This window comes from Rhinoderma darwinii, chromosome 3 (genome assembly GCF_050947455.1).
Source record: "Rhinoderma darwinii isolate aRhiDar2 chromosome 3, aRhiDar2.hap1, whole genome shotgun sequence".
Taxonomy (NCBI): Eukaryota; Metazoa; Chordata; class Amphibia; order Anura; family Rhinodermatidae; genus Rhinoderma; species Rhinoderma darwinii.
The window spans coordinates 173,881,365-173,895,878 of record NC_134689.1 but is presented as its reverse complement, the minus strand read 5'-3'; the positions used below and the strand labels follow the sequence as shown (position 1 = coordinate 173,895,878).

Below are 14,514 nucleotides of genomic sequence, written 5' to 3'. Positions count from 1 at the left end.
TTTCAAATGTGGGGAGTGCTGGTCCAAGTAAAACAAATAAATGGAAAAGGGTAGATTATATATACATGGCAATATTTAGAGGAAAAAGACATGGACCACACAATCCACAATATATACGTTGATCTGAGCCGCTAGGCATAATTTAGAAATATGAACATGAGGTTCTTTGTAAACATTTTGATCAAACTGTATAAGCCCACTTGCCACTTCACGGTGACCTCTCTAAAGTGGGTCCCTACTCTAGCGGTTGCAGCACCGCATGGCGGCTACCGCCACCGCAGCACCGCTCCTGCAGAGGGAGCAACCCAGGGGTCCAAAAGCACCCATTCCTTCAGACCGTCCAAAGCTTCCTTGGCTCTGGGCCACGTTCCTTATATAGCTTTGTCCCATTTGGCGCTGTGAATTCTGCTCCAAGTAAGATATAGCATTTGCTGTGAACACAAGACAAAGTTCATAACACAATATAATTATGTATTAGACATTTCAATACATTTATAAAATTTACCTAAAAAATTTGGTTGAATTTACATGAAACTATACTCACCTTTTTAGTTTTTTTTCTTTTTTTTTTGCTTTATTATCTCTGAATATACATGGACTAAATACAATTGACAGCATGGTTAGAGTTCAAGTTTTCCAGAATGCCATGTGTATACCACTGAAAGGGCTTGGCATTTCAAAGGTTCTCATACTTACCTACTATGTCCCAGCAAAGTTACTATACTGTAATGGACCAGTGATAATAAACCTGCAATATTATTAGGGACTTAAATGTGGTCATTGACTCCATTAGAGGGCTGCACGTCATGTTTATCCAGGGACAGGAGAAGGGGGGGGGGGGTTAAAACATAATAGACTTCTTCACATGATCATATTTGGCCATTTATTTCAGAAAACTTCTCTTATGTCCTCCATGACCTGTCAGAGTTCTCAATATACCCGAGCCCTATTGCTCAATTGTTAACCTGGGATAGAACTTGCATCTTATCCAGATGTTTAGCCAAGGCCGTATAGCACACACGCAGGCATTATGTGGCCCCCAGTCCCACATTAGCTGTTGTAAACCATACCTGTTGCAATAATCATCAATACAGGGGAAAGATCTGATCACATGAATTTAATCTAACTGTCTTTTACATGACACGTGCCTAATATTGGATTAATGGCCATTAATTTATTAATTATTAGTGTACAACCCCAGGACCCTCACCATTCAGCTTAATAAAGGGACCATGGTGCTTATGTTATGTACTGTAGATGTCAATTAGATTTGTAAAAAGCCTGCACATTTCTGTAGGTCTTGTGGCACTTTGTTGTAATTTGTCTGTACAGTTCCCCTATTAAACTGAATGGGGAAAATTGTAGCAAGTAAAAATACATATAAAAAACACAATCTCCGTTTTTGCATGCGGTATTGCAATATTCCCTTATTCCTTTAACCATTTTCATGGCAAAATAGAGATACTGTGCTTTGGGTTTTTTCCTTTTGCAGTTTTTACCCTGTGGTTTTTGTGAAGTTTAGAGCCAAAATGTAAAGTCTGCACCCAGCCTAGCATTGGTATTAATGTTTAATATGAAGCTTTATTTCACAAGTAACCCCTTAGACGATGTCAATGCATCAAAATAAACAAAGGTCAGCAGATTCTTTCAATACCCTTAGATATTTATCAGCAATGCTGGGTTATCCATATAAACCACACATTATAAGTTATAATATAAACCTTATTACAACATAAGTGGAGCATGTGCCATTCATGCTGGGTGATCGGGGAGATGGAACCAGCAAATTTAAAGGTCTAATGTGAATTCCACAGGGGAAGGACAGCCTGACTATGACTATACTATTCATCGGTGGCAAATAACAGTTATGAAGTAATCCTAATAAAAATAATTGGAGTTAAACTATTCCTTTATTACAATCAGGAAGTAGTGTTAATAAAAAAGTTGCAAAAAAACTGAAAACATGAAATATCACTCTGATCAGAAGAAGTTACAGTCTAGTGTGGTACTCATCTTCTGCAACTGAATTTCAGATGGAAACATTCCCCTATATTATATTTTAGGTCATGGTACTGTAGGCTGTGACCCAGTTACCTGATACTTGTATGAAAATTCATACTGTGTTTCTAGTTTATGTTCAGCAGGACCATCTGAAAAGTCTCGGTGAATGTATCGCCAGATATAAGCACCTGTATATACTGTATGTCTGCCATTGACTGCCATTAAATAAATGTTTACAACGTATTTTGATACAGTTGAGGCTGCTGGATTCTGACATTTACTTGATAAATGTATGTTGAAAGGACACTCTTAGCATACATTTGCCTATTTAATTCTTTGGGTACATCAAAGTTGTGGTGTAAATCGGGCCTACCAATATCTGAAAAACAGACCCAATCACTCATAAATAGAAACCCAAATTCCAAGTTCACTCACATATACGCTGTGTCTTTATAAACATTTAGCAGAATTGGTTGCTTAGATGTCTAACACCATAGAAATGTATTTCTTTTTCAAATCCCATACATGTATTCCTCTCCCACGCAGAGAATAGGAAGTTGTCTTTTACCCCATTTTTAACGCTTTCACGGACATTGACTTGAGTCATTGCCTGCACTTGCATCTTCTGTATCTGCAATTACATTGAGGCTTCTATGCACGGCGACTGGCACAGGAAATAAAATATATGAATACTAGTCAATGGCATTTCCACATACCATGTAACACAGATAGAGTTCTGTTTTGTAAATATTATTTGAGTTGTGCCGCTGAGCCCTCCAGTGCTGATATTCACCTCATCAGGATGTTTTCTGTCCCGTGACTGGTACTTTCAAATGTACTCATCCATCTTCTTGTCCCATTACATTTTGTTTGAATGATGCTCTATACCCATTAAAATTGATGGAAAAGAACAAAGAGAAGAAAAATGTGTCCTTCAATTGATTGTGTCTTTCAGGGAGCAAATGAGGCTACTGAGATTTCAAGAAAAAGGGAAATTATTTTGGTTTGCTTATTGCAATTCCGTACAACGTTCACTTGAATTGATTTCAATCTCAAATGCAGAACTGGATACAAATATTATATTATATAATAATGTATGGTATTAAAAATATAAGCATCGCACATCTTTACGCACTATGTGTATATATGCATTTACACCATACTGTTGAGTTATGTATTTTATATCTGTACAAATTGTTGCATTTTACTGTATATATTTTATTTTTATTTTAATGAAATACAAATTTTAACTTTATATATATTTATATTATAATGAAAGTCAAGGACTGGATCTTTGACCTAAATGTTTTTGGAATGGATACACACTGCTGTCTGTGCCTAAATATTTTTTTTATATACTGATGCATAAACAGCTTTTAGGGCATGGCCCCACGTGGCGGTTTTCCTTCGCAGCTGTCCGCATCAATGCCGCACAGAATCTGCGTTGCAGATTCTGCGGCGGATCTGCCCAAAATGTGCAGTAAATTGATGCAGACTAGCTGCTGCGTACTGCGGTAAAAGTGCTTCCCTTCTCTCCATCAGTGCAGGATAGAGAGAAGGGACAGCACTTTCCCTAGTGAAAGTAAAAGAATTTCATACTTACCGGCCGTTGTCTTGGTGATGCGTCCCTCTTTCGGCATCCAGCCTGACCTCCCTAGATGATGCGGCAGTCCATGTGACCGCTGCAGCCTGTGATTGGCTGCAGCCGTCACTTAGACTGAAACGTCATCCTGGGAAGCCGGACTGGAGACAGAAGCAGGGAGTTCTCGGTAAGTATGAACTTCTATTTTTTTGACAGGTTGCTGTATATTGGGATCGGTAGTCACTGTCCAGGGTGCTGAAACAGTTACTGCTGATCGCTTAACTCTTTCAGCACCCTGGACAGTGACTATTTACTGACGTCTCCTAGCAACGCTCCCGTAATTACGGGAGCCCCATTGACTTCCTCAGTCTGGCTGTAGACCTAGAAATACATCGGTCCAGCCAGAATGAAGAAATGTCATGTCAAAAAAGCAAGACGCATCCGCAGCACACATAACATGTGCATGACATCTGCGGACTTCATTGCGGAATTTAGAATCTCCATTGAAGTCAATGGAGAACTTCCGCAATGAGTCCGCAACCAGTCCGCCACTGGTCCGCAACATCCATTGTATGCTGCGGACACCAAATTCCGCACCGCAGCCTATGCTCTGCAGCGGAATTTTCAGCCACGTCTAACCGAAGCCTACTAAAAAGAAGTGGAAGGCAATGGAGAAACGGCTCCGCTGCGGATTAACGCTGCGGAGTGTCCGCAGCGGAATTCAAGAGCAATTCCGCCACGTGGGGCTTTGCCCTTAGGGTGCGTTCACACTAGTGCCTTGAAGCTGAATGCATTATTTTCATCACCTGTCCAATACTTTATTGACCTCAATGTGGAAAAAAGTTAGTGAAAATCATATGTCTTAACAAGAAACACAGGGGCAGATTAACCCCTTAGTGACCAGCCCATTTTAGGCCCTAATGACCAAGCTATTTTATTCGTTTTTCTATAGTCGCATTCAAAGAGCTATAATGTTTTTATTTTTTCGTCTACATAGCTGTATGAGGACTTGTTTTTTGCGGGATTAGTTGTGCTTTTTAATAGCACCATTTTTGGGTACATATAATTTTTATATTAACTTTTATTAACCTTTTTGGGGGGGATTATAAAAAAAACCTGACATTTCGCCATTGTTCTATGCGTTTTTAAATTCACGCCGTTCACTATTCGACGTAAATAACATGTTACCTTTATTCTATGGGTCGGTACGATCACGGCGATACCACATATGTAGAGGTTTTTTTATGTTTTACGACTTTTGCACAATAAAAACACTTTTGAACTAAAATTATTTGCTTTTGCATCGTCGCTTTCCAAGAGCCGTAATTTTTTTATTTTTCCATCAATGTAGTGATTTTTTGGGCTTGTTTTCTGCGGGACAAGACGTAGTTTTGAATGGTACTGTTTTGGGGTGCATGGCACTTATTGATTCATTTTTATTATGACTTTTTTGGGGGGCAATGGGAAAAAATTGCAATTTCGCCATGGTTTTTTGCATTTTTTTTTTACGGTGTTCACTTTGCGGTTTAAATTACATATTAACTTTATTAATGGAGTCATTACTGTCGCGGCGATACCACATATGTGTACTTTTTTTTTTTTTTTTACACTTTTACTAAATAAAACCACTTTTTATGGAAAAAAATGGTTTTATTAATTTTTTTACTGTACTTATTATTAATAATCTTTATTTCACTTTGATGACTTATTTTATTAGTCCCACTAGGGGACTTTACTGTGCGATGTTCCGATCGCTGCTATAATGCTCTGGTATACTTCGTATACCAGAGCATTATTGCCTGTCAGTGTAAATCTGACAGGCAATCTGTTAGGACGTGCCTCCGGCGCGTCCTAACAGGCATATGTCCAGGGCAGACCTAAAAGCCCCCGGCTGCCATGACAGCCCATCGGAGACCCGCGATTGCATTCGCGGGCCGCCGATGGGTGACAGAGGGAGCTCACTCCCTCTGTAAACAAAGTTAAATGCCGCGGTCGCTATTGACGGCGGCATTTAACGGGTTAAACGGCCGCGATCGAAGTAAACTTCGATCGCGGGCGTTGGAGCAGGAGCTCAGCTGTCATCAGACAGCAGAGCCCCGGCTCCTGCCTGCACGGGAGACCCGTGCAGGACTTAGACTAGGCTGACGTGAAAAGGCGTCAGCCTAGCCTAAAGCCCATTCGTGACTCACGTGAAAAGGCGTATTAGTGGTCACTAAGGGGTTAACTACTATGTCTGGGTCTAAAAAGTAACAATAAAATTGGCCAAGCTTTGGCAGAAACTATTTTGATGTTTGCATCTTATTAGACTCTTTTTAAAAGTGTTTCGAAAAGGGGATGTGGCTTAGCATTAAAGGGGCATGGCATGCCTGAAAATGGGCTTGGCTTAAAAGGCACCAATGTGCGCCAAAAGTGCACCAAAATCCTGCCACAAAATAAGCCAAATCAAATGTGGTATAAGGAGGAGAAAAGTTTCAAACAGGTCATGCAAGATGCAGCTAAATTATCATGCAGCATCCACCACTGCGATAACTTTTGAGTATTTGTTCCTGCATGTTCTAAGTTTACACTGTCTAAAACTTACACAGCTAAGGCTATGTTACATCAGCGTCAGGCTTTCGTTCATTGAAAATATATAACCCCAGCACTCAGAGGTACGCAAAAGATCCAGATGCAAACAAATTTAAGTTTTATTGCAACAAAAGATGGTAAAGTTGAGGTGGAAAGCGACTTGGTAAAGACGTTTCGGCCGAACCTCGGCCTTTGTCACGGTCGCTAAAATGATAAAGAATAAAATGCTTTTACAAAGTTGGCAATAAAATTTACAAAAATACAGTATGAACAAATGAAAATAATAATATGAAAATAACATATAGATGAGTTATCTCTGTTTACATGAAATTATATAGCGCTGTCACCTCAGATATACACAGAGAACAATTATTATACATTATAAGGAAAAATAAAAATATTTTAATACTGAACTGTATAAAGAAAATTGCGTGATCAATTAGTGGAACACGTAACACAAGAATTAAGGAAATCATAATCATCTATGAAAGAATAAGTCATAATGATCTATAAAAACAAGACTAGGGGCTGAATAGTCAGAACAAAATTAAGTTAAATATGCTCAAGGAGGATCTAGCAGTATATAACTGTATGTGGCATAAACAATCTGGAAACCTCTGATGGTGATGCAATACCTAGGTTACATATATTGATTTAGTTTTGTTATTGTGGTGGGGAGAGGAAAGAGTCCTCACTGTAGACCATACCATAAAGTACCGGTAGAAAATAAAGGACAGTGTGAAAAGGAACAAACACTAGAGGATAAACTAAAGGGAGAAAGTAAGAGGAAAGACATGTGCTGCTGTACCTGTAAGACGATATCACTGGTATGGGTTGTCCGCCGGATATTCCCTGTGTGTCTGTGCTATGTGAGTTGCGTCTGTGTTTATACCAGACCAACCGGAACTGACGTCAGTGGTACAGCCAGAGCCGTCTAACAGCTGATATGTGAGTGCAGTGAATATTCATGAGGTAATTATAGTAAGGGACCGTGGAGAAAGAGAGCAAAGGGACCTAGCAGCTGATGTGAGTGCAATGAATATTCCTGAGGTTATTATAGTAAGAATGTGTGTTAGTGTGTGTGTGTATATATATATATATATATATATATATATATATATATATATATATATATGTATATATATATATATATATATATATATATATATGTGAGTGGCATGTAATGAAGGAATGCAACTATATAGAGAAGTATGTTGGCAGAAACTGATTGGACGCTATCTAGTTGCCATGACAACGAACCAGAGAAGGAAAGGGACCGTATGTCTGAAGGTATAGATGATCTCAGCCCATGTGTATGGGATGTCAATGTAAGGATAGATGTAGGAACGGTATAGAAGGTGATAGTAGTCATGGCAACATGGAGAGAAGGGAAAATTAGAAAAAAATTTGAAAAAATAAAAAATAAAAAATAAAAATCTGAAAAAATATATATGTATAAAAATGAAGGAATAAAGATGAGATTTGACAGCCGGTTTTATGGTACTTTTACCTGGTCCATGTGGATGTGTTTTTTCTCTAGCGTGTCTAGAAACAGAAAAGACAACAAGTTAGAATATGCAAGTCAAACAAGATATAGGAACTGGCATTAATACATGAACTGCACAGAAGATAATAGGGTTTCGTATCAATTCATTAGGTCAAATTCCCTATTGAGACCCCTGGGACTTAAGGTTTGTAATGTATGTATCCAGTAGGATTCCCGTTCCTTAAGTAAATGTATGTGGTTGCCACCTCTACGTGGTTGAGGAACGTGTTCAATTATCTGGAACTGAAATTGGGAAAGTTGATGATTAGCCTTACTGAAGTGGTCTGGTAATGGTAACCAGTTTTTGTTACAGCGGATAGTAGATTTGTGGCTTGTTATGCGATCCCTAATGTGTTGTGTGGTTTCGCCCACATATATTAGCCCACACGGGCACTTTACCAGGTATACCACAAAATTGGTATCACATGTATAGAAGCCTTTTATGGGAAAAGATTTATTAGTGTGGGGATGCTGGAACCGATCACCCTTGATAACGTTGGAGCAGCATGAGCAATGGAGGCATGGGAAAGTTCCATTATGTCTGGGTCGTAAGAAAGTTTGTCTGGGCAATTTAGTGTTGCTGCCAATGTCTGCTCTAACCAATCTATCCCTGAAATTGGGTGGGCGTTTGAGGCACATCATCGCAGGCGACTTAAATTCTTGAATGGTCGGGTAGGCTGTACTGAGGTGGTGCCAATGTTTTCTAATAATTTGTTGGAATTTTGGAACCAAAGGGTGATATGTATGTACAAACGGAATTCTATTTAGTTTAGTGTCGTTGCGGGTGGTACAAGGTGTGTGATCTTCTTGAATCGTATTATGCAGTTCTTGTTGAAGTATCCGTGAAGGATAACCTCTGTCTTTGAATTTGTCAGTCATTTCTTGTAATCTAGTGTGTCGTGTTGTCTCATCTGTTACAATCCTAGAGATGCGTTTATATTGAGATTTAGGAAGTGAGGTTTTAGTTTTATACGGATGGTTACTCTGGAAATGGAGCAGGCCATTTCTGTCTGTGGGTTTGGTATATAGATCGACAACTAGATGGCCAGTGTTATTTTTCTTAACCAATGTGTCCAGGAAGCTTATCTCCTGTGAACTCAGATTTAATGTAAATTGTAGACCCTCACGTATGGTGTTAATTTCCTGGACAAAATCTATGGCAGATTGTTCAGTACCTTTCCATATGCAAAATATGTCATCTATATATCGATGCCAGCAGATTGCATTATCCCTGAATCTAGGATTGGTGTAAATGTGGGTAGATTCGAATTCTGCCATGTAGGCATTGGCATATGGAGGAGCCATGTTAGAACCCATAGCAGTGCCATTGATCTGTTTATAAAAGTTGTCCCCAAATAAGAAATAATTCTCATTCAGAATTAATTCGAGTAGTTCTAAACATAATGATTTGGAATTCATGGACATATCGGTAGTGTCCAGGAGGCTACTTGTGGCTGCTAGGCCATCTTGATGTGTGATGGATGTGTATAAGCTATTGACATCCAATGTAATTAGGAGGCTAGTAGGCTCAATCTGATGTAGACTTTTAATAATCTGTAAAAAATGGCTGGTGTCCAGGAGAAATGATTTGGTTTTTTTAATGAGGGGAGTCAATATTTTTTCTAAAAAGATGGCTAATGGGGATGAAATAGAGTCGGTGGAGGCAACTATTGGTCGACCAGGGGGATTGATTAAAGACTTGTGAATTTTTGGTAGGACATAAAATACGGGAGTTATTGGAAACGGATTCTGTAAAAATTTGTGTGTTTTGTGATCAATTGTATTAATATCAAGGTGATGATCAATGATGGAGTTGATTTTATGGCGTATATCGGAAATAGGGTCTCTTGGTATTTTGAGGTAGGTGTTACTATCAGTAAGTTGGCGATTGACTTCAGAGACATAATTATTATAATCAAGTATTACAATGGCCCCTCCCTTATCGGCTGGTTTAATTATGATTTCCCGGTTATGTTGTAAATCCCTTAAGGATGTCCTTTCTTCAGTGGACAAGTTTTTTTGATGGGGATAGTAGCCCAAATTGTAATCGTGCAAGACGACATCAATGTCTCTTTGTACAAGTTCAATCACCGATTCTGTAGCGTGGTAGATTTTGGGGGGAGCAAAATTGCTTTTGCTACGGAGGCCCAAATTAGAAATAGAAATTTCTGAGCACACGTCTCTAGGCTGTTGGGAAGTGGATAGATCAGTAAGTCCAAAGTGTGTCTTGAGTCGTAATGATCTGTAAAAGTAGTTCAATTCCTGCTGGAGAATGAACGTATTACAGGGGGCGGTGGGGCAGAAGGACAAGCCTTTCTGTAAGACTGACAGTTCTGTTGGCGTAAGGGAATGAGAGGAGAGATTGATGACCAGGTGGTTCTTCCTACCTGGGACCTCGTCTGTATGTTGGTGTCTCGACCTCGTCCATCTCCTCCCCGCCCGCCTGGTGGTCCGTTTCGGCCTCTCCGATTGCCTAAAAAACGTGGAGGACATCGACCAATAGAGGAGTCGCTGCCAGAACTGGAGAAATTTTCTGTTTGTTGTCGTGGTTGGCGCCATGAATTTGCGTAAGTTGACGACTCGTTCCATCGGTAAACCCTGTTGTTATCGTAATCCGTTGCGTCCCTCTGGAATTTATCGCGTTTTCTTAGTTGTATGGTCTTAGAGAAGTCGTTGATGGCAATGTCGGTACGTGTTTTCAGATTCTCCCATTCACTGGGGCTTAGAGTTGCTGATAGTTGATTTTCCAAAGCCTTGATTTTAATATCGGATTCTGAAATTGTGGTTTGTAGATGAGAAATAGTAAGTAGAATCAAATCCAGTGAGCATTTGTTTAAGATCCTCTGGAATTGTTGACAGTATTCTTCATCGTCAGAAAAGAGGGTTGGTCGAAGGTGACTCCTGAGGCCACGTGGTATTCTCTCCAATCTATGATATTCCGCCAGAGTTGTGCGATGCAGGTCATAGGAGGTATATTTTCGTAGTTCCTTTTCGTAGTCTCGTGTACGTAGTTCCTGCGGAGGAATTCTCAAAAAGTCTCCTGAGTTGGTGACTTGTGCCAAAATATTGGCCGTGGTAGTGGAATCGAAGGCAAAAGTTGATGACGTCATCTATATCAGGGTGCAAGACATCCAAGGTACAGTAGTAATCAAAAATAGATATTGGGATGCACTCCTCAATCAATTGGCGTGGTGCTAGTAAGGTAGGGACGAGAATCCCACAATATTGAAAATATATAACCCCAGCACTCACAGAGGTACGCAAAAGATCCAGATGCAAACAAATTTAAGTTTTATTGCAACAAAAGATGGTAAAGTTGAGGTGGAAAGCGACTTGGTAAAGACGTTTCGGCCGAACCTCGGCCTTTGTCACGGTCGCTAAAATGATAAAGAATAAAATGCTTTTACAAAGTTGGCAATAAAATTTACAAAAATACAGTATGAACAAATGAAAATAATAATATGAAAATAACATATAGATGAGTTATCTCTGTTTACACGTTCATTGGTTCTGTTCGACCTTTCTGTGCTATTGTTTCCACAAAAAAACTGAAACTTTACGGAGCGGAAACAAACGGAAACCATCTGCAGCGGAAACATTACCATTGAAATCAATGGTAATGCAAACGGAAGCTATGGTTTCCATTTGGCTTTCCGTTCATCGGTTAATCTGACGGAAAGTTCAAATGGAACCCATGAACGGAAACCTGACACGGATGTGAACAAGCCCCTAGTAAATGTGGGCCATAGTTTTTACCTTCATTTTTCTAATCTGCAACAAAATAAATAATAAATAAACTAATTTTTCTGTCTGTTGACCTATGTATTTTGATCCGAAAACAAACAACAAAAATTGTTGTAAACTTGTCCAATATGTAATTTACGGTAATATATATTAATTTTGTGTTTTCCATGAAAACTCACACTTATATTTATCAAATGAGTTGCAAAATGACTAGAAAATATAGTCAAGACATTGACAAGGTTAGAAATAATGATTTTTATTTCAAATAATAATTTTCTCCTTCAAACTTTGCTTTCGTCAAATAATGCTCCATTTGCAGTAATTACAGCATTGCAGACCTTTGGCATTCTAGCTGTTAATTTTCTGAGGTAATCGGGAGAAATTTCACCCCATGCTACCAGAACGCCCTCCCACAAGTTGGATTGGCTTGATGGGCACTTCTTGCTTACCATACGGTCAAGCTGCTCCCACAACAGCTCTATGGGGTTGAGATCTGGTGACTGCGCTGGCCACTCCATTACAGATAGAATACCAGCTGCCTGCTTCTTCCCTGAATAGTTCTTGCATAATTTGGAGGTGTGCTTTGGGTCATTGTCCTGTTGTAGGATGAAATTGGCTCCAATCAAGCGCTGTACACAAAGTATGGCATGGCGTTGCAACATGGAGTGATAGCCTTCTTTATTCAAAATCCCTTTTACCTTGTACAAATCTCCCACTTTACCAGCACCAAAGCAACCCCAGACCATCACATTACCTCCACCATGCTTGACAGATGGCATCAGGCACTCTTCCAGCATCTTTTCAATTGTTCTGCGTCTCACAAATGTTCTTCTATGTGATCCAAACACTTCAAACTTCGATTCGTCTGTCCATAACACTTTTTTCCAAACGTTGACACTGGCATTTTGCGGGTACTATTTAATGAAGCTGCCAATTGAGGACCTGTGAGGCGTCTATTTCTCAAACTAGAGACTCTAATGTACTTGTCTTGTTGCTCAGTTGTGCAGCGGGGCCTCCCACTTCTCTTTCTACTCTGGTTAGAGCCTGTTTGTGCTGTCCTCTGAAGGGAGTAGTACACACCATTGTAGGAAATCTTCAGTTTCTTGGCAATGTCTCGCATGGAATAGCCTTAATTTCTAAGAACAAGAATAGACTCTCGAGTTTCACATGAAAGCTCTCTTTTTCTAGCCATTTTGAGGGTTTAATCGAACCCACAAATGTAATGCTCCAGATTCTCAACTAGCTCAAAGGAAGGTCAGTTTTATAGCTCCTCTAAACAGCAAAACTGTTTACAGCGGTGCTAACATAATTGCACAAGGGTTTTCAAGTGTTTTCTAATCATCCATTAGCCTTCTAACACAGTTAGCAAACACAATGTACCATTAGAACACTGGAGTGATGGTTGCTGGAAATGGGCCTCTATACACCTATGTAGATATTGCATTAAAAACCAGACGTTTGCAGCTAGAATAGTCATTTAGCACATTAACAATGTATAGAGTGTATTTCTGATTAATTTAATGTTATCTTCATTAAAAAAAACTGTGCTTTTCTTGCAAAAATAAGGACATTTCTAAGTGACCCTAAACTTTTGAACGGTAGTGTATATATACATGTATATATATATATATATATATTCATAAATAACAGATCTTGCTAAAAATATTTATCTACTGTACAGTACTGTACTTTACCACTTTAGCAGAGGTGTAATATACTTTACATGTACATTCAGTGTTTTTTTTCCTTTTTAGCTCCATATTATAAGTTTAATTTAAGTTTTGAATTCTGCAATAGTTGGCATCCCACTAGCCACAGCTGGACTATTATAATTTGGAAAAGAAGGTTTCTATGTGTAATATCCAATACTTTTACAGAAATGTGATGGTTTCACCCCTAAGTTCTTCCAGTGTGATACCTGTATTGCTTTGTCACTACTGCTGTGAGTTGGATTAGAACACACTGTGCACATCAGAGACCCATGCTTGTTGAATATATTAAAAATGACTAGAATCTCTCATATAATTTCCCTTGTGTAACACACTCCTGTGTAGAGTATCAGCCTTCGACCTCTAGGTCATGATCTGTCTTGAGGCCATAGTGTGGCTGGCAAACCTTTATATTTATTTTCCCATGAGACAAGACCAATAGATGAGAAAAGAAAGAAAAGGCAAAAATAAAATAAAAAATACACTGTTTATACCCTCTTATGTTACCGTCATTCATTTCCTAAGTGCGTATTGAACTGTGCCAGTAAATATTCTTTGGATTGGACAGTGGTTTCTCTTATTACTAAGAGTACTGTGAACTCTTGACCCAGATATTTTCCTGCTCCTAATATACAGATGTAGCAGAGCTTCGTTTGTCATTTGACACAACAGATTGTGATACCACGTTTTAGTCATTTTACCTAGGACTGTAACTAAACCTTCATTTTATTAATTAGATTGTTCCATCTGGAAAACCTTGTTCCATATGGCTTACTATAGAATATGGACATCATAAAATGGTCTACCCCACAGGGGTCCCACCATTATGGAACTTAAAGAGGCTCTGTCACCAGATTTTGCAACCCCTATCTGCTATTGCAGCAGATCGGCGCTGCAATGTAGATTACAGTAACGTTTTTATTTTTAAAAAACGAGCATTTTTGGCCAAGTTATGACCATTTTCGTATTTATGCAAATGAGGCTTGCAAAAGTACAACTGGGCGTGTTGAAAAGTAAAAGTACAACTGGGCGTGTATTATGTGCGTACATCGGGGCGTGTTTACTACTTTTACTAGCTGGGCGTTGTGTATAGAAGTATCATCCACTTCTCAACGCCCAGCTTCTGGCAGTGCAGACACAGCCGTGTTCTCCAGAGATCATGCTGTGACGTCACTCACAGGTCCTGCATCGTGTCAGACGAGCGAGGACACATCGGCACCAGAGGCTACAGATGATTCTGCAGCAGCATCGGCGTTTGCAGGTAAGTCGATGTAGCTACTTACCTGCAAATGCTGATGCTGCTGCAGAATCAACTGTAGCCTCTGGTGCCGACACGATGCAGGACCTGTGAGTGATGTCACCGA

The 14,514-nt window shown here is 39.4% G+C and overlaps 1 protein-coding gene and 1 long non-coding RNA gene across 2 annotated transcripts in view; one reads left to right on the top strand and one right to left on the bottom strand.

Annotated features, from left to right (window-relative positions):
* The window catches only part of PDZRN4 (PDZ domain containing ring finger 4), a 152,684-nt gene that overhangs the window by 12,216 nt on the left and 125,954 nt on the right, over nt 1-14,514 (top strand). The window lies entirely within an intron of this gene.
* On the bottom strand, nt 6,245-10,173 carry LOC142747920 (uncharacterized). Its single transcript, XR_012882093.1, has 3 exons — nt 10,085-10,173; nt 7,662-7,696; nt 6,245-6,355 (listed from the first exon to the last, which is right to left on the bottom strand). It is a non-coding gene; the product is annotated as an uncharacterized LOC142747920 (long non-coding RNA).